The sequence below is a fragment of the Jaculus jaculus genome, chromosome 4 (genome assembly GCF_020740685.1).
Source record: "Jaculus jaculus isolate mJacJac1 chromosome 4, mJacJac1.mat.Y.cur, whole genome shotgun sequence".
Taxonomy (NCBI): domain Eukaryota; kingdom Metazoa; phylum Chordata; class Mammalia; order Rodentia; family Dipodidae; genus Jaculus; species Jaculus jaculus.
In genome coordinates, this window is record NC_059105.1 from 39,583,244 (window position 1) to 39,604,730 (window position 21,487).

Genomic DNA, 21,487 nt, shown 5'->3' on the forward strand with positions numbered 1-21,487 from the left:
ATGGACTGCCGAGTTTATGCAGCTGGAGGAGGAAATGGAGAGAGATAAATGGAAGTATGTAAGCTACTAATGCTGGCTGGCTGGTGGCTGGGGGTGAAGGGGAGACGTGGGGGGAGGAGGAGACAACAGTCCCTCCCACTAACCCAAAGCAGAGCAAAGAAGAAAACCCTTTTCAACTGTGTTTACAATTAAACACAGCATGAATAAAGTGATCTCAATTGTGTCCAATTATATAGACATGTGTAGACACCTTCAGAGGCATAGAAAAAAATACTAACAAAATGTTATTAGCGATTTTATCTACATGGTACATTTCCAGATATTTTTCATGAATTTCTTGTATTATCTAATAGTAAGCTTACATTATTTACATAGTGACAAGCAAAGCGACAGAACATTTTCTTTGAGAAAAATATTATCCATTAAAATATACAGTAAATGGACTGCAGAGATGGCTTACCAGTTAAAATGCTTACCTGTGAAACCCAATGACCCAGGTTCAATTCCCCAGTACCCATGTAAGACAGATGCTTATGGTGGCGCATGGGTCTAGAGTTTGTTTGCAGTGGCTGGAGGCTCTGGTGTGCCCATTTTCTCTCTTTATCTGCCTCTTCTTTTTTCTCTTTCTCTCTCCCATTTTTCTCCCAAATAAATAATATATATATATATATATATATATATATATATATATATATATATATATATATGAACTAAGCTGGTGAAATAGCCATACAAGTATGAGGACCTGAGTTCAAAAAACTTGCAGGTGTGGTGATATGAGCCTGCAATCTCAGCACTTGAGAGGCGGAGACAGGAGGCCCTCCAGGCAAGCTGGCTCGTTAGCGTAGCCATACCATGAGCTCCAGGTCCAGTGAAAGATCCTGTCTCAAGGAACAGGCAAAGGGCTGGAAAGATGGCTCAGTTTTGCAAGCAGTTAATGGTGCTTGCTTGCAAAGCCTGATGTCCTGGGTTTGATCCCCCAGTACCTACATAAAGCCAGATGCACAAAGTGGCACGTGCACCTGCAGTCTGTTTGCAGTGGCAGGAGGCCCTGGCGCACCATACTGGCTTTCCTGTCACTTTCTTTTTCTCTGCTTATTGTGCTCTCTCTCTTTGTCTCAAATAAATAAGTAAACAAATAGAATTTTAAAAAGAAATAAGGCAAATAGTAACAGTGACCTCTAGCCTAAACACACACACACACACACACACACACACACACACACACACACACGCATGAACTAACACACATATACCCTTGCAAAAAATAATGCTATAACAAAATTCTTTGAAAGGAGATGTGCCATGTAGCTATTGCCTAGTTGGGGATAAAAGAGGCTTGAAGACCCCTTGTCCTATGGGGTGGGTTCTTGCTTGCATGGCAGGCTCTTACACTACAGAAACATGGAGAGTTTCACCCCACCTCTACATTTTCTTATTCAAGTACAGTTATTACCAAGTGGGCATAATTTATGATCTCTTTTAAGAGCAGAGCAGAACAGAGGATATATTAAGCAGGTAGAGTCTTGGTCAGGTACATTTTAAGTTTTTCTTGTTTTGTTTTTTGAGGTAGGGTCTCACTCTAGCCCAAGCTGAACTGGAGTTCACTATGCAGTCTCAGGCTGGTCTCAAACTCATGATGATCCTCCTACCTCTGCCTCACGTGTGCTGGGATTAAAGGCATGTGTTACCATGCCCAACCATTTTCAATTTTTTTTTTAAAAATTTATTTATTTATTTGAAAGAGGGAGGAAGGGAGAGAGAGAGAGAGAGAATGGGTATACCAGGGCTTACCTTGAAAAACAAAACAAAAAAAACACAAAAGTTAAACTAGTCATTGTTTTCCCTGAGGTTGATGGTTGATCTCCATCACAATTTTTTAAAAGAATATTTTTATTTATTTGAGAAAGAGACATAGAGAAAGAAGCAGACAGAAAGAGAGGGAGGATGGGTTCACCAGGGCCTCCTGTCACTGCAAACGAACTCTAGATGCCTGCACCACTTTGTGCATCTGGTTTTGCATGGGTACTAGGAAATCAAACTAGGGCCATCAGACTTTGCATATAAATTCCTTTAACTGCTGAGCCAGCTCCAGCCCCCTCATAATTTTGAGTGTGGTTAAATGTCCAAAAGATATCTGTTTAGAAAGTAAGAATTATGTTTCCAAACCAATGTTTGGAAAAATGCAAAGAGAAAAGTGGAGTTGCTGAATGGAGGCCCATGAGCTAGCCCAGGTACTCCAACGCCCAGAGCTGCTTCCTTTCCCGGGGTCACCATGGGAAGGTGGTTGCTAGAAGCATGATCAGTATCTCATACTCCTGTCCCTTTGACAAGGAGCTCATTGGTATTCAGTACAAGAATCTTCAATCTCACCTGTTTTTTCTTTTTTTCTAATGTAATCCTATGAAACTCACATCTTGTAAAATATTTCTCTATACTCCCACTAACAACACCTGTTGGGTATCTGCCTGTGCCTGATCTTGATGGTCTCAATGGCATTGATTTTAAAAGATATACTTCTGGTTGTTTCTACACCCCCAGGCTAGAATATATCTTTTGGAAAATCTATAGGCAATAACAAGTCACTAGCAGAAAAGGTGGTGATTTCTGAGTGTGATTCAGGGGAGGTCCACATTGCCTATATAGAAATGAGCATGTAATCCCAGCTATGTGTTTTAGAACTTATGGAATAATTTCAAAGGAATTATCAAGAAGACCCTACACTCATAAAAATTCCTTCACATTCTCATTGATGTAACTATATTTATTATTATCCATTACCAATTATCTGGAGTCAGACTCACTACCGTTGCACCACTTGTTCCTCATCATCAATTATCTGTACACATACGTACATACACACAGTCATGTGTGCCTTCTGCTCGGCTGAGAAATCAGCAGGTGACTAAAAACCAAGGCCTCACTTCTAGAGTGAAGAGCTCTTACTGTAAATCATAGTTTCAACATAGCCTGATCTTAAGAGTTAAGCGTCAAACCTGAGTGGTGCAGCAAGGGACTGCAGGTCAGAGGTACCTTCCAGAGCAATGTTTAAGAGCTACACAAAGCATAACAACGAATGGGAGATGATTCTCCTCATATAGGGCAAGAGTGAGCTAGGAGAGTGGAAAGGGGCCAAGAGAGGATCACACACGTGGCTCAGGAACTTTTATATGAGCCTCATCACTAGACTCAGCTGTGTAAGGGAGAGACCTGATTTGTTGATGGGCTTAAGAGGTTGACTCGGGAAGGGCCAGCTCACGGGTGCGCTGAGCCCAGGACCAGTTGAGAAAAAAGCAAGCAGTTGCTGAGATGTTGTTGCTTGTAGCTATTTTGGATGAGTCCGGATTCGATGTGGGCTCTCATCTTGCCAGGGCAGGCAGAGTGGCATCCACAGCTCTGTGGGTCAGTCCCTAACTACCTATCCATCAGAAGAAAAAAAAAAAAACAAAAAAATCTATTATACTCCTAATCTGTATCACAACTTCTGAAATTGTCAAGTTAGTTTCTAAAAATTTGTATCAGTAGATCTTTCATTATTTCATTTCCAGCGCTTAGAAAATCTTTTTTTCCAGAGTTTTAAGCATTTCTGAAAATTAACAACTAATAAAATGTCTTTGGATATCCAGCTGAGAATTTGGATAATGGCAGTGCCTTTCTTTTTCCAAAACCTCTACTGGTTAAATTCTTCCACTGTTTTCTGTGCTATAGTTTGATGGATTTTCTATATTTTTATCCCAGAACATTATCATATTATTTGGGTCAAATTCTTGCTTATAAATTTTCCCATTAATTGTTTTGTACATATTTAACTCTCTAGCCTGGTGAATAAAAAATGCTAAACTTCACAGTAAGACCCACAGAGCAGTCCCTAGAAGAGATTAGCTATAGAACACTATGGAGTCAGATTGAAATTAACCTAAAACAATGTGATTTAAATAATTGAAAAATGGTACTTTTCCTTACTTAAAGATTTTTGACACTTTTATACATGTATACAATGCATTTTGATTCCAGTCCCCTAAATACCCTCCTTTTCCCACTAAAAATCCCTTCTTCCCATTAGATCCTCATCCTACTTTAATGCATGTTTTTGACCCATTGGGTTGAATTATGATGGCATGATCACAGGTGGGAAGGTGTTTTCTAGAAAATGAGAAACCCACAAGTGGCTAAAACCACTGACGGACATGCCCCTCCATCTGCCAGCAAGCATCTTTTGCCACTTTTTGAAGACTTTATCAGTTCCCGTTACCTTCTCTGGTGGAAAGTGGCATTTGGCTGCTACTGTTGACACCCAGGTCTGTGACAAATGTTCTTGGAGAGGATCTGGGGACCCATGGAAGGATGTATTGTGGCAAATTAGTCTTGCAGTGTCAGCTACGAACGCACAGGTTGGGGAAATTATAAGCATTTTCCAGCTTGACTAAAGCATATTCTATTACCTAGAAAGTGTTACGAGGTGAAAAATGGATAAAATGAAATCCTGATTCATGTCACCTTGAGTGAGCATTGATCAAAATCTTTGTCTGGGCAGGAGAAAGGTCAGCCCCCTGTTGAGAATAAAATAATATATTTCTCAACTCCTCAGCACAGCCATAGAGAAGAATTTCATGCGTTCCCTGGCCATCTACTTCAGTGACTGTCTAGCTAATTTTAAATATCATATTGTATTTTACATCTGTATAGATATGGAGAGAGAGAGAGAGAGAAGACATTTATAGGGCCTGGAGAAGCAGATCAATGTAGACCATGTACTTAGTATGTACAAGGTTCTGGGTTCAATTCCCAACACCAAAGGGGAGGAAAAAAAATGTTTCCGTAATACATGTTCTGTATTTCGTAGAAGTGGAAAGAACTTAATGTTTACCTCTTAAAAAATTCTCTGACACTCAAAAATGTGATGAGTAGTATGAATATTGGAATTTTTCTTCTTTTGATTAGAGACTTCACTTCTTTCTTATTTCCTGGGATCTTTGCTATTTTTCTGCATGCTTAAGACATAAATGCTTAGCAAAGCCCAAAACCTCCGATAATGACCTTTCATCAGAGTCCAGGCAGTCCTCCACACCTGAACACCCTCAGACTGATAAAAGCCAGAGAAACATTCTGTCCACACAGACCACGTCCAGGCGTAGTGGGTTCATTATTTCCTCCACACTACAGTGTTGTGCTAGTTCCACAGCATCGACATTCTGTGGAGATCATGTCATGTAGAGATCATTCAAAATACGTGGGAGGATGTGTGTAGGCTATAAGCAAATGCTGTCATTTGATATGAGAGACTTGAGCAACTATGGGTTGTGGTATCTGTGAGGGAAACAATCCCCTTGTGAGTACTAAGGGACAACTACATTCTGGTACTGATGGCACAGAGTAACTGTCCCAAATCATAGACTCTGACTTTGGGTAGATAAAGAGTGGAAAGAACAGCTCTGACAGATGCATGGGTGAATGAACCATGGCCAGGTGGGTCATGAGAGTGGACTGTGGATTCCTACTTGGGCTCCTCAGGAAATCAAGGCAATGATAACATGAGCAAGTAGAGGAAGACAAACTCTGAAGCTTCTGGAACTGACAGAAACATGGGAAGTGAGCAAAACGTCAAATAGGGGACTGGAGAGATGGCTTAGCCATTAAGGCGCTTGCCGGCAAAGGCAAAGGACCCAGGTTCGATTCTCCAGTACCCACGTAAAGCCAGATGCACAAGGTGGCACATGTGTCTGGAGTCCATTTGCGGTGGCTAGAGGCCCTGGCACTCACCTTCTTTCTCCCCATCCCATGAATAAATAAATAAATAAAATGTTGAAAAACCAATTGAACAGGCCAGTGGTGTCCTCACGTCTGTTGATAACTGTTGTCAATACCCTGGGAAGGACTCCATGTGATTTTGCAACATGAGGAGCTACTGAGGTAGCTGGGCCTGGACCAGAGTTTAGGTAGGGCGTAGGCTCCCAGCGAGAGAGGAGAGGCTGGGAAGTGTGCAGCTAAGAGGTTTCCTTGGCATAAGCAGAGGAGAGATTTGCTTGGGCCAAACTTAAAGCCCTGCCCTTGTTCCAGAAGGAAAGTGCATCATCGTTTTTCCCTGACCTCCATTTCTCCCACTCACCCTTCTCCAGGAGAAAGTACTGGAAGGAAGAAAGAACTCTGTGCTGGGTCCAGAGGGGGTGGAGGGGGCGGGGAAACCTAAGGCATTCTTCAACGGGTCACAATTTGACTCTGGAGCCCAGTGGATAGAGCGAGCCTAAACAGGGTATCTCAGAGCTACAAAGTGGCCCACGGCTCCCTGGCTGCCTCACAGGCAGCGGGCGGTAGAGACTGAACGGCTTGATCGACACAAGGAACCAGATCAGTAAAGCCAGCTCGGGTTTATTGGCACAGCTCTTGTATGGAGTAAGGGCTCAACAAACTTGGTGTTTGGAGTCAGAAGGAACCTGAGAGGTCGTCTTCCCCCAGACCTTCCAGTGCACAGCTTCTGTCAGGAGATGACGCCTGGGTCTAAGCAGCCCCTTGATATTCTGATTCCAGAGGTGCAGGGTGGATCTGGAGTCTGCATTTTCATCAGGGTCACCAGGGCTCTGGCACAGGCGCTCTTGGCCACCCAGACAGGAACGCCAGCTTGTTCAGAGCTTTCCAAACTGTCCCACGGGGCCTCGTTAGCAAGCTGTGAAATCATCTGATTCAGTTGGCACCAGCATTTACAAGAATAAAGAGTAGAGGAGGGGAGGAGAGGGCACATGAGAAGAGCAAAGAGGGGCAAGGGGAGAATAGAGAGAGCGGAGGAGGGGAAAGAAAGAGCAAGGAGAAGCAGAATGAGAAGAAACAAGGGGACACACAGGGAAGGGGAGAAGAAAGAGACAAGAGAAGAGAGAAGGGAAGTAGAGAGGAGGAGAGAGAGAAGCAGGAGATAGAAAGATACAGAGAGAGAGATGGTTAAATTCTGTTGTCAATTTGATCTGGTTAAGAATTCACAGACATTCCTCTTGGGTGGGTCTCTGAGGTTGCTTCCAGGAAGGATTGACTGAAGGAGGAGGAAGTCCTTCCTCCAGAATGAGACCATGCCCCAGAGTGGGCCACTCTTCCAGAGGGGACCTCATGTTATGAAGTTCCGGGAGAAAAGAGCCCCCTCTGGCTGTGGGCACAGCTTGTTGGTGAATGCCTTTGCCAGTGCGTTCATCCGTACTGTGCAGCTAGTCTTTGTCGATGCTGGAACCCACTTTCCTCAGCCTTCCAGTGTGCACTGAAGACCAGCAGCAATCCAAGGAAGCCTCCAGGCCAGGCCTTCAGTGCTGCATGGGGACGCTGAGGCATCCAGCCACATGGACTGAGCAGCTCCGGGGGTTCCTTGACTCTCAAGCCTGAATACTGCTATTGTTGGATTACTATACGCTAATCCAAGAAATTTCCTTTTTAATGCAATTAATTCTATCTGTTCTGTTTCTCTAGAGAACCCTGACTAATATGGAGAGAGAGAAAGAGTTGGGAAGAGAAAATTTTCAGTGGCCCTTAATCCTCTCACTGCTCTGACGCATGGAACTGATTCTTTCTGGCAGGTTCTATTAAAGGAACTCGAGCGGGAAATTTGTCTGTTGAATGAACTATCACTCCAAGGAAAGTGTACATATTTGTCTGTCTGACCTCCAACTCTTTAAAGTGCTGGCTATCACACACTGCATTTCAGCACGTTCATGGCAAGCACTGCCTATGAGATGCGTACTAGGGAAACAGACGTGGAAATGCAAGAACCTTTCTCTCCCACAAGCCAGTGGCCTGGCATGGAGACGGGCTCGTCACTAGCCATGTGATTGAGATGAGATGCGCAAGGCTAGAGGTCGGACCCAAAGGCGAGGAGGGAAGGAGCCTGAGGCCACCCTGCACACAGGAAGCACTCCGTAGGGGCAGCGCACAGGGAAGCAGCTCTGTGGGCGCTCGGGGCCCCACTGTAGACATCTCCTAGAGAAGGTGTCATCTGAGGGGGTCTGATCCGCAGCATAGAATGGGGCTATCTGGGCTTTTAGTTAGTCTGCAGGACCCCGCGTGAGAATCAAAGCTCCCCTGTTACGGGATCAAGTCCCTGGGGGTTGGTATTGGGGCCGATTTTATTGCTTTTATCTTAGCAGCATTTTCTGCTTCCTTCCTTCTAGATACAAATCCATGAAGCTGGTGTTGCCAGAAGACTGGAAGCATTTCTTTTTCTTTTTTTTTTTTAATTTTTTGGTTTTACTTATTTTTTTATTGAGAACTTTCATAATTATAGATAATAAACCGTGATAATTTTTCCCCCTTCCCCACCTTCCCCTTCACAAATCCACTCTCCATCATATCCCCTCCCTCTCTCAATTAGTCTCTGTTGTTTTTATGTCATTATCTTTTCCTCCCATGATGAGGGTCTTGTGTAGGGAGTGCTAGGCACTGAGTTCATGGATGTTCAGGGACATTTTGTGTCTGGAAGAGTGTATTGTAAGCAGTCCTGCCCTTCCTTTGGCTCTTACATTCTTTCCACCACCTCTTCTACAATGGACCCTGAGCCTTGGCAGGTGTGATAGAGATGTTTCAATGCTGAGCACTCCTCTGTCACTTCTTCTCAGCATTGTGGTTTATTTTTTTTTTATTTGTTTTTTGAGGTAGGGTCTCACTCTTGTCCAGGATGACCTGGAACTCACTATGTTGTCTCAGGGCGGCCTCAAACTCACAGTGATCCACTTACCTCTGCCTCCTAAGTGCTGGGATTAAAGGCGTGTGCCACCACGCCCAGCTAGCACTGTGATTGATGTCTTTTGAGAAATCCCAGTGTCACCACCATCTGAAAAACGAAGCTTCTCTAACCAAAAGTAAGAGTAGCATTAATATATGTGTATGACCATTGGGAGAAGTGCTTACTAGGCAGTTTGGTGAGCATAATATATGCATTTAGCCAGACACCAGCAGGCCTTACACCCCTAGGGCTCATGACCTCCCCTGCCATAGGTTTTTGACTAGGTTTTCAGTACCAGGCATGTATTTTTTCCTGTGGAGCGGGCCTCCAGTCCAATTAGAGAGCAGTTGGTTTCCCCCATAACAGACATGCTGCTATTGCAACTGTTGGTTCATTTTGCCTGGCTGGCCAAACTTAAGGGTAACAGTGTCTACTGTTGTTTATCACCACAGATGACTCTCTCTCCCACAGGGCTGCATACAGTGCAACTTTTTCCAGCTTTCTGTCAGCTGGGACACAGGGAGGAGATTTTCAGTCCAGCTCCAGCAAGATTTCTCAGTGACCTTGCAACCCAAATATGTGGACTCTTCAGCAATAGGGTCTTATCGTCTATTTCTGATGGGAAACCAAGAGCCTTGGAAATGGCCTGGAATGTTTTGGTGCATCAGGGACCTTCCTGACCAATAACTCACTGGAAGGTATCCCATCCCTGGCACTGAAACAGTTTCTAGTAACAACCTGGGTGCGCCATTATCCAAAAAAGTAGGTTTCAGTCTGGAGAGATGGCTTAGTGGTTAAGGCACTTGCCTGCAAAGCCAAAGAACCCAGGTTCAATTCTCCAGGACCCATATCAGCCAGATGTACAAGGTAGTTCATGTGTCTGGAGTTCATTTGCAGTGGCTGAAGGCCCTGGCATGCCCATTTCCTCCCTATCTCAATTTGCCTCTTCATTTTTTTTAAAAGTAGGTTTCCATATGGCTTGTTCAGAACATCTTAAATTTTGGTTAACCCTCCTCCCACCTTCCTTTACTCAATCCCTTCCCCTGACCTCGCTTAGGCCTAGATTCATGAATGTGTAGGATAAACCAGGCTCTGAGAAGTGGCATTCCAAGTCCTAGAACATCTGTGCGTTCCAGAGGTCCCCAGACCCAGGGAGATGTGAGAATGCCAACACTTCTGCTCACTTCTGTCTTGCTTGGACCCTTTCTCGCATTCTCCATACTAGTATTTCTTTATCTTTTCTGTGCAGTGACTCAGCTGTCACCCTGGGCAGTCCTGAGACTTATTAAAAAGGCAGAGCGCTCACTGTGTGGGGGTGAGCACAGGGCTGTGCGGATCTGGCATTGCAGTCTGGTAGGTCATTGCACTGGAAATGTGAGAGGTGACTTTGCTATCTGCTCACCTCGTATTTCCCGGCAGCAGGCAATGTCCTCTAGCTAGCCACATGTCGTTTCCATGCTCTGAAGTAAAATGTCCCAGAGAGAAAGAGATGGAATTGTAACTTCAACTGATTTGAAATTTGAATTTAGGTCTATAGAATGTTCCAGAAACCACCGGCATCCCATTCACTGTACATGAAAGAGTCAGAATGCAACCTCTCCCAGGAGAGAGAGAAGCTGTGAGCTTCTTACTGCTTCATGACAGAGGAGGCAGTTGGCAAAGATACCTGTAGGTTTAAGAAGTTCTTTTTGCATTGATCTTTCTTAGGAGTCATGACAGAGCTTTTTTTTTTTTTTTTTTTTTTTTCTTTCTTTCTTTCTTTCTTTCTTTCTTTCTTTCTTTCTTTCTTTCTTTCTTTCTTTCTTTCTTTTTTTGTTATTTTGGGCCTGACTCAGAATTTTAAAGTGCTGTCAGCAGCTGTGATTTGGATTTTTCTCCTCAGAGTAACTCACAAGTTCAAAACCCTCTGAAAATTGAGATTTCTGTGATTATTCGTTATTACCTTTAGTGACCACACTCTTCATTTACATTAATGACGTCAATGGTTTGTTCATCTGAAAGTTCAGTTTTATATCTTAACTACTCACATTCTTCATCCGACGATTTCATGTTTAAATTGCGCCTAATTTTTTCTCCTAAAATATTTCTAGGGTTCAATTTTCTTTTGGCTTGTGTGTGCATGTGATATGTAATAAGTATGTCAGTATGTGTGTATGTAGGTGGTATATGCATGCATATGTAGGTGCCAACGAGGTGTCCCTTGCGCTCCCCTGCATACTTGCTTACAGGGCCAGAGGGAAATCGTAGGTGTTCCCCTCTGTCACTCTTCCTCTAGTTCTTGTTTAAGCTCAAGTGTCTTACTGATCCCAGAGCTTGCTTTATTTTTATTTTTATTTTTTGCAAGTTCAGTGATTCTCAGGTCTCTGCTCCCCTGTGGGACTAGGGTTACAGACCCATGTGCCCATGCCCGGCTGTGTATGAGGGTCCTAGGGATCAAGGAGCCATCTCTCACGCCTCCTCAGGCCCGCGCACTTACACAGGAAGTGCTCTTAACTGCTGAGCCATCTCTACAGCAATTCTCTTTTCCAATAGGCATCCTTTGATTTTGATTTTACTTGATTTTGTTGCAACCAGAATGAAGTGGTTGGAGTTCTGGAGTCTTTTCTGGCCATTTCTACTTCCCTTCCCTGAAGAGGAGTAGATGCTATCTTCTAGGCAAACATCACTGTGATTGTGATTACCAAACACAGACAGACACCTGGTGGCGTCCCTTCATTGCACTGACCTCACTTTACCTTCCTTTCGTGTTTTACTTAAGATTTCCTCATTTGTGAAGCTCTTACCATCACAGTCTATGTAAATATGGTTAAAATTACTAAAATTGAGCACATGCCTTATGTCTTTATAAGTTGTGCCTTTTTCTGGAACTGTGTGTGTGTGTGTGTGTGAGAGAGAGAGAGAGAGAGAGAGAGAGAGAGAGAGAGAGAGAATGGGAGCGAGTGAGCGAGCTTATGACACCTGGATACTCTCCCTATGAAAACACATGTGGTCTGTCTTAGGTGAGATTTATGATTTGCCCTTTTGAGCATTATATCAGCATCCCTTACTACATGTGTGCATAAGTAGTAGCTATAAAAACTATTTGGGGGGGCGGCTGGAGAGATGGCTTAGCTGTTAATGTGTTTGCCTGCAAAGTCAAGGAACCCAGGTTCAATTCCCCACATAAGCCAGATGCACAAGGTGGCGCATGCATCTGGAGTTTGTTTATAGTGGCTGAAGTCCCTGGTATGTCCATGCTCTCTCTCTCTCAAATAGATAAAATAAAATAAATAGAAAAAAATATGATTTAACAAAAAGAAAATTTAAAAAAATATATTTTTGAATATGTTATATGTGCTCATATGACCCAACTCAAAAATTCAAACCAGAGCTCAGTATGTCCCTGCTCCTGCTTATAGTTGGACAGTTCTTCCAGAAAGTACAGTTGTCAGCAGTTTCTTGAATGTCCTAAACACACTGAATTTTTAATGTGCTAGCAGGTGTTCTCTTTTCTTAGAAGCAGTAAAGCACCCATGAGCACGGTCTGAATACTGTCACGTTCAGTCTTGTCTGTCTCTGTGGAGTTTTGCCTCTGTCTCAGTGGCTACTGTGGACTGATCAAACTGTGTCTTACTTCCTTGGCAGTTGAAAGACAGGAGGGCCTTTGAGTTGACAATGCCATGGGTCTGAACCCGCCCTGTTCTGTGCACTAAGCTGGAGAGCAGGCAGTCAGGCGAGTGCACCTCTGCGTCCTGTGCAGCGGCTGCTGGGAATTAGGTCTGAATGGGGTGGCAGCCCCTTTGTCATCAGGCGCCTTTGAGAAACCCAATGGCTGAGAACCAGAATATGGAGGATCTGAAACCCATTTGAGTTGGCTAATGGACACTCCCACCTCTGTGCCCCCGCGGCCCCCATGGCAGCGAGGAGCCTGGTTGCTCAATTTCCCTCTGAAGTCTCCATCAGCTCCTTCCACAGGGCAGTTGATCCTAGTTTGTGCAATGCCCAACTAATGAGCCACTATTTCCTGTGGGTTGGTGGTGAGTTACCAGCTCCAAAGAAGGCAACATAGAATAATCATGGATAGTAAGAGATTCATTCACTAAAAAACAAAAACAAAACAAAACAAAAAAACCTGCATGTCATTTTCTATTGTCCATGATAAGAATATATTTATTTATTTATTTTGGAGGGATGTCTGCAGAAAAAAGCTGCATACACCGGTGACATCTCAATTGAAAGAATAAATTGGTATCACTTTTCAAACTTTATTAAGGACAGATGACATTACAGAGTGACCATACTGAGGTCCTGACTTGTCCCCCGCGGTTTACCAAGGAGCACCTGTGACTCTTCCCCCTTAACTCTGAGTCTCAATACCTTATACAAATGAGCTGGCAGAAAAGGCAGAGCGAGCTATGCACCATCCAGAGGGAAATAATTTTTTTAAAAAGCCATCCCAGGTCAGGCAGGCAGGGCAACAGCCGTGCACATGACATGAAGGTAAATCGGAATGTGTAGCCTCCCAAAGGGGTGTGCAAGTGGAAGCAAGTGTGAGGAGGGAAGCTGGTAATGACCAAGAAGTGGCCACAGTGAACCCTGGCCCAGCAGGGGTGTAGGAAGTTTAAGGAACAACAACTCCCAGTCTTTATATGATCCATGCTTCTGTCAGCAGAGAAGCCTTGCTTAACTCAGACATCAATCAGGAATGAATTCCTCCTGCTGAAGACTGTGGCTACCAGCCCAGCATGCCACAGACGGCCCCCACTTGGAATGGAGAAGTAGGAAGCGAGGCTGGAGGGAGGCTGGAAGGGAAACCATGGGCGTCACAGCAGGTGTCACACAGCTGGGCAGTGAGTGACCAAGACGCCCCTGCAAAAATACAAGGATAAATAGACAGTGTTAGCACATTCAGGATAATCTGTACACTCGAGAAGGGCCTGAAATCAAACACGTGACATCTAGAGAGCCATGCAAAAGTAAGGAAGATGCTAGAAACAGCCATATGGTGGCATTGGGACAGAGGAAGAAGATAAGGGCAGTCTTTAACTGTAACTGCTTGAAGACTCACCAACGGGTGGATAAGGAATGAATCAAAAAATTATTACCAAGTACCATTGAATGTAAATTCCTAATTCTCTGTAAGTTATGCAAAATTTTACATGATTTCTAAGTGTTTATGAATGCATAACTAATCCTCAATACATTTTAGAGAAAATTTATTCCTTATGTGGGTTGTTGTCAACAGATTTCTGAGCGGGGTGGCATGCTGAGAATCTTGCATCCAGGATTTGCAAGCCTGGTAAATAGCTGTCCCCTAAAGAGACACATTAACAAAGATCTGGGCTGGAGAGATGGCTCACTGGCTAAGGGCCCGGGTTTGATTCCCCAATACCCACATAAAGCCAGATGTATAATGTGGTGCATGCCTCTGGAGTTCTTTTGCACTGACAAGAGGTCCTGGCTCGCCCGCTCTCTCTCCTCTCTTTCCTTGCAAAGAAATAAATAAGGTGTTTTTTAAATAAAAGGAATAGCTAAGTGGAGCTCTGTTGGCAAGGGTTTTGCTATAAGTGGTCTGGGAAGAGGAGACAGCATCTGCACTCAAGGTTCTCAGGGATTACGTGGGATTTGAACCACTGCCCACAGGAATGACGCTAGCTGTCTGGGGCTGATGTGACTTCCAGGAGTAATCTCGATACCTTGTGGGGCTCACGCTGCACAGACGGAGATAGCCATCCTCATGCTTAGCTCACAGCCCATATTCTTCTTTTTGTTTATTTGTTTTTTTGAGGTAGGGTCTCACTCTGGCCCAGGCTGACCTGGAATTCACTATGTAGTCTCAGGGTGGCCTTGAACTCATGGTGATCCTCCTACCTCTGTCTCCTGAGTGCTGGGATTAAAGGCGTGTGCCACCACACCTGGCATCACAGCCCATATTCTAAAGGGTCACATGGAAAGAACCCATGGCAATAGGTTGACAGGACATGGCATATCACACGCTTTAGTGTTCAAATACACTGTTGAAGAGCAAGTTATTAAAAACTCTGAGGGCTAGCCTGATTATAAGCAGAAACAGATGAGGTCAGTTATGTATAAAATTGATATTAGGGCTGGAGGGATGGCTTAACAGTTAAGGGGTTTGCCTATGAAGCCAAAGGACCAAGGTTCAGTTTCCCAGGACCCATGTAAGCTAGATGCACAATATGGCACATGCGTTTGGAGTTCATTTGTGGTGGCTGAAGGCCCTGACACACCAAATCTGTCTGTCTCGCTCTCTCTAATAAACAAAGTAAAATAAAAATTTAAAATTGGTATTACTATAGATATTAATCCAGATGAACTTTGAACTCGAAACTCTAGCTGTGTATTTTCATTGGATTTAGATTAAATATCACTAAGACAACAAGCAGGATCCTAGATTTGGTCCTAAATCAGAAAACAAAATGAGTCATAAAATATAAAACCCAGGCCAGGTGTGGTGGCGCACACCTTTAATCCCAGCACTTGGGAGGCAGAGGCAGGAGGATCACTGTGAGTTCGAGGCCACCCTGAGACTCCATAGTGAATCCCAGGTCAGCCTGGGCTAAAGTGAGACCCTACCTCACAAAACCAAAAAAAATTTTAAAAAATTAAAAAATAAAACCCAGGATATTTGTGAGCCAGTTGAGGACATTCGAAAGTGAGTCATGTATGAGATAAATAATGCTTATCAGTGTGGAATTTCCCAAGTATGGCTGTGTCGTGACTATAAAGGAGGATCTTTGGGCCATGTAACATATATGCATACCTACCTACCATGTTTCGTTTTATTCTTGTGTTTTATTATTTAATTTTATTTCACAAAGATTCAATAGTTCATCATCAGGAGTGCACAGGGGTCTGCTGAGGGGAAGCAGCAGGAACTCCTGAAAGAACAGCAAAGCTTTTGGGGAGGCAAGAAAGCAGGTTTTATCTTTTCTTGCAAAAGCCAGCAATTTTGGGGCTGGGAGATGGCTTAGCAGATAAGGTGCTTGCCTACAAAGCCAAAGTACCCAGGTTCAATTCCTCAGTACCCACGTAAGCCAGATACACCAGGTGGCGCATGCCCTTGGAGTTCATTTACAGCTGCCCAACGCCCGCGGGGGGGGGGCGCCCATTTTCGAACCACCCCCTCTCTCTCAAATAAATAAAGTAAAAAAAGCAACAACTTTTAAAGAAACATACTAAATGCTTGAGAGAAAGATAAGGAAAAAAGCACCAAGCCCCAGAATAGAGACAGTACTGAGGGTGGAGGGAGAGATGTCTGCTGGGAACGTTATGGCAACAGAAAGAGGGGCAAATCGGGGGGGGGGGTGCGGGGGGGGGGAGGTGGGGGGAGGTGCGGCTAGCCTGCAATCCCAGCTCTGTGGTGTCTGAAAGGGGAGGATCTCCTATCAGAGACCACAGTGGCCTACATATTGAGTTCTAGGCTAGAGTGACCAGGTAAGTCCTTATCTCAAAGGAAGAGAAAGTGGGGGCGAGGGGCAGGGGAAGGGGAGGGAAAGGAGAAAAAGAGCTGCATTTGTGCCTTGTAGGAGTCCATAGAGTTTCCAGGCCTGCCGGACATTTCAGTAACATGCTGTGGGAGGCGATGAGGGCAAAGTAGAGGAGTCTACAGAACAATGCAGGGCTGGAGAGGTGGCTCAGTGGTTAAAGGCACTTGCTTGCAACGCCTGACAGCCTGGGCTTGATGTCCAGTATCCATGTAAAAACACAACAAGCCCCATGCATCTGGATTTCGGTTGCAGCGAAGCATTTTTAGAGTTGAGAAGTAGAAGGAGCTGGGGCTATGGCAGAGGCAGTGAATTGAGGCGTAGTGGGAAGTAAGAAAGTTTCAGAAGGGAAGACGAGTTGGGAGAAATCGCTACCATGTGAAGCAGAGGGGCGCTTTGTTTTTTAAAGACAGGGTCTATTTAGCTCAGGCTGGCCTTGAACTTGCTGTGTACTTCAGGTTGGCCTCAAACTCGCAATCCTCCTGTCTTAACTTTCCAAGAGCAAGGATAAACAAATGTGTCAAAATGCCCTGCTTTTAAGAATGGGACAGGAAAGAGTTGTGAGGGCATAGTGGTTAAGGTGCTTGCCTGTGAAACCTAAAGACCCAGGTTCAATTCCCCATGACCCACTTAAGCCAGATACACAGGGTGGCACATGTATCTGGAGCTTGTTTGCAGTGGCTAGGGGCTCTGGTACACCTAGTCTCTGTCAAATAAATAAATTTTTGTAAAAAAAGAGAATGGGACAAGCTTGCTTTTATGTTCTGATCAGAATGGGTAGTTAAGAGTAAAAGTTAAAGTTATAGAACACAGGAGGGGTAACTGTAGGGAGTAACAGGTACCAAAGGTGCAGGTGTAAAGCTAGACCCCTCCCTTGTAGACTGTTGTGGAGGAGAGATGGGGACTAGGAACATTCAGACCTTCTGGTCTCATTTCTCTTTCTTAATTAAATAGAAGGTAGTCATTATTTCAGGTAAAAAGAAGTAAACTTTTTAAAAGTTTTATTTGCAAAAAGAGAAGGAGGGAGAGAAAGAGAGAGAGAGAGAGAGAGAGAGAGAGAGAGAGAGAGAGAGAGGGAGAATGGGTGCACCAGGGCCGATAGCCACTGCAAACAAACTCCAGATGCACGCACCACCTTGTGCATCTGGCTTACATGGGTACTGAGGAATTAAACCTGGCTCCTTAGGCTTCGCAGGCAAGCACCTTAACCGCTAAGCCATCTCTCCAGCCCTATTTAATTATTTCAGAGAGAGAGAGAGAGTGTGTGAGTGAGACAGTGGCAGTCTTTGAAGCAAGCACCTTTAACTGCTGAGCCATCTCTTCAGCCTTATTTCCCCTTTTAGACCCTTGAGGTACTTATCATTTAATATACACCATTTAAATATATTCAAAGCAGAATGTAGCATGCTTCACTAAAGCTTAATATTTTCTCTCAGGTCATGAGAATGACATTTGATGTCAAAGCATCATTAAAACGTGGCCAAGTTGCCTTAAGTAGCTGTTATATGTAAGATAATTGGGCAATTATGTGCAATTTTAAATCTTCTACGAGACTGGCTCTCTTTCCCCACATATTCTTTCCAGTGTGTTCTCACAAGAACGAGAAATTAAGTTTTGTTGGCTTGAGCAACAGCTAGAACATCAGGTAAGAGTAGGGAGTGCCGGGCTTTACTTAAGGTTCGGTTCATTTCTGTAATGAAACTGCCTGGGGCACAGTTGAGTTTACATAGCATGTCGAAACTTGTACTTCAACAGTGACCCTCAGTCAGACATATCTTTCCTTCATCTGTTTTCTAGAAATACTAAAGCAATACCACAACGCCGCACCCACTGAGTTGAAAGATTTCATGAAGACCCACATGGGCAGAGTGCGTGCCTAGCTTATGTGAGGCCGCAGGGTAAGACACCTCCCTTCACAAAACAAAACAAAGACCTCTCGTGGGAAGAATAAATGGATGTATGTGATAGGGGAGTGGGAGGAAGGGGGTGGAGGACAAAAATTCTGTCCTCCTCTTTGGCCTCATCGTCTGTTTTTCTTTTTCAAACTTTCATCCAAATAGCAAGTGAAAACGTCAGAAACCTGTGATTAATTATTGGTATTAAAGAATACAGTTGGTTTATAGTCAGGACAATGGATGTCATGCAGAAAAGTATCAAGGCAGTTGAAAAGATGTGGTGAGACATTTTGCGATCTACAGACATGAATTTTAAATTGATCTGGTACCAAATCCAGTATACGGCCAGCCTTGCCTTCACATCCCTGAGTGTCCAGAATGAATACCTTGGAATCACCATGTTCCTCCAACTTCCAACAGTGTGGCTACTGATCCTATCTTCAGACTTTCTCTCTCATTTGCTTTTTTTAAATTTTTAATTTTTTATTTTTTTGGTGTTTTGCAGTAGGGTCTCACTCTAGCCTAGACTGATTGGGAACTCACTCTGTAGCCCCAGGCTGATCTCAAACTAATGGTAATCCCCCTATCCTTTACAAAGTGTTAGGATTAAAGGTGCCTAGCTCTATTAATTTCATGACAAAAATTAAGATGCATTAAGTTCACCAAACTTATTGGGGGTGCTAAGAATCAAACCAAGGGCTTTGTGTATGCTAGGCAAGCAGTCTGTCACTTAGCTACATCCTCAGGACAGGTAGCCCAGGATGTCCCCAAACCTGAGCTTCTCCTGCTTTAGCCTCTTGATTTCTAAGATTACAGGCATGTGCCATCATAAGTGGCTTCATTTAGCTTCCATAGAGTCAACTTTATTGACAAAGCAACATTAATGTATTAAAACTCCCATGAGGGCTGGAGAGATGGTTTAGCAGTTTAGGTGCTTGCCTGTGAAGCCTAAGGTCCCATGTTTGATTTCTCTCCAGATCCCATGCAAGCCAGATGCACACAGGTGAGGTAAGTTGCAAGGTCGCACATGCCCACTAGGTGGCTCAAGTGTTTGGAGTTCAATTTTAGTGGCTGAAGCCCTGGCATGTCAACTCTCTCTTTCTCTCTGCCTGTCTCTCTCTAAAATTAAAAAAGTTAAAAAAAAATAAACCTCCCATGATAAAAAGAGACTTAAGGGGGCTGGAGAGATGGCATAGTTGGCAAAGCATGAGGATTTGGTTCAGATCTCCAACACCCACATATAATCTGGTCATGGCAGTGTACGCCTATAATCTCAGAGCTGGCAAGAAGAGACAAGAGGATTCCTAGGATTGCTGGCTAGCTAGTCTAGTTTAATTGGTAAGCTCCAGGTTTAGTGAGATCCTGTTTCAAAAAATACTTGGAGATTGGGAAACAGAGATAGGTGGATTGCCATGAGTTTGAGGCCACCCTGAGACTACATAGTGAGTTCCAGGTCAGCCTGGACTAGAGTGATACCCTACCTTGAAAAACAAAAAACAAACAAACAAACAAAATACTTGGAGAGCCGGGCTTGATGGTGCATGCTTTAATTCCAACACTCAGGAGGCAGAGGTAGGCAGATCGCCTTGAGTTCAAGGCCACCCTGGGACTACATAGTGAATTCCAGGTCAGCCTTGGCTAAAGTGAGACCCTACCTTGAAATTGCATCCCCCCCCCCCACAAAAAAAAGACTTGGAGGATAACTGAGGAAGACACCTGACCTTAACCTCTGAACACACAGACAGACACACAGACACACACACACCACATATACACATGCATAAAAAGGAAATTAGTTTACCTTTAAGGATTTGACCAACACATTGAAATGCCTCATCAATATTTTCTTGTTCTAGTTTTTTTCAGGTCTAATAAAGGGTTGGAAGGATACAAATAAAATGTATTACTAATGCTCAGTGCAAGAGTTGTGATTTTGGTCACCTGCACATCCCTCATATTGAAAACCATACATGATGTTGACCATACATGATGTCAATTCCAGAACTCCCAAGACAGAAGGGTTTCAAACATGACTTCCCACTACCTCATTGGGTGCAGCTATATTTTCTATATCCTGTCTCCTGAGTTGACACATTTCAGAAAATGTAATCATCATATAATGGAACCCTGCCCCTGTAACTCCCAACCTTCCCTGGGACTCTTCTACCTTCTTTAATCCTCAAAACTATTAGGTAAGGTTAATATTGGATTAGTTTAAACCCTGAGACTAACTTTAGAGCTCTCTTCATGCCCCATGCTGACCTAGGAATTTTGATGAGTATGTTACAAAGAATGATTTCGACACCAAGACCTACAGTGAAATATAACCTATGTTTCTTGATTTAGTCAAGTTCTTGTTTCCCTGCTTATGTTCTGCACTTTGTGAGTGATTTAAGATTAGATTTAAGCTCTTTCCCTAGGACCCGCCAACATGGGCTGCGTGTGCATGAAGACCATGAGGAAAGCAGCTGGGTCATCGTCATGAAGCACCGTACGCACGCCTGGGCAATGACTTCCACACCAACACGCGGGTGTGCGAGGAGGTCGCCATCACTCCCCGCAAGAAGCTCCGCAACAAGATAGAGGCCATGTTAGCGTCTGATGAAGCGGATTGAGAGAGATCCTGTGAGAGGACTCTCCCTCGAGCGACAGGAAGAAGATGGAGAGAGGAGAGACAATGGTGTCCTGAGGTCTCAGCCCCGCATGAGGAGATCATTGAGGTGGATCCTGACGCGAAGAACATGCTCAACCTTTTGGACTTCGGCAGTCTCTCCAACCTCCAGGTCACTCAGCCTACAGTCGGGATGAACTTCAAGACACCACGCGGAGCCGTTTGAAAGTTTCCTGCTATTCTGTAATATTTTCAGTAAATCTGGGAATGACTAAAATAAATAAATAAATAAAATTAGATTTAAGATTATTTTTCAAACTTAGATAACACATCCCAGAGGTTTAGGAGTGAAACAGAATCTGAGTACGTTTAGTGAGGACACCTGCCCACCTAGATTCTCTGTCTAGTTTCTACCCTTCCCTCCAAGGGCGTGTGTCATGATTAGTTTCCCGTGCATGCTTCCAGAGCTTCTGCATGCCAATATAAGCAAATGTGAAATTTATGTCCCGAGACTCCTCACTTTGGACACTTTTCTGCATTTTCCCTCTCACTGTTCATTATAGCTTAGAAATCTTTCTATAACCATGTATAGAGAATGTCTTCCTTAAAAAATGTACACTTCTACACAGAATTCCATTATCTATTTATTTTTGTGCTTTTTTGCAATGACGAGGAGGTCTCCTGCATACTAGGCGAGTACTCTAGCACTGAGCCATAAGACAGCCATACCATAGAAACAGATGGGCATTTCACTTGTACTCCATATTTTACCGCTGCAAACAGTGATACAAAAAAATTACTT

The 21,487-nt window shown here is 43.9% G+C and overlaps 1 pseudogene; it reads left to right on the top strand.

Moving 5' to 3' along the window:
- Positions 1–20,505: 20,505 nt before the first annotated feature.
- LOC101595709 lies at positions 20,506–20,911 on the top strand (annotated as a pseudogene).
- The last annotated feature ends 576 nt before the right edge of the window (positions 20,912–21,487 follow it).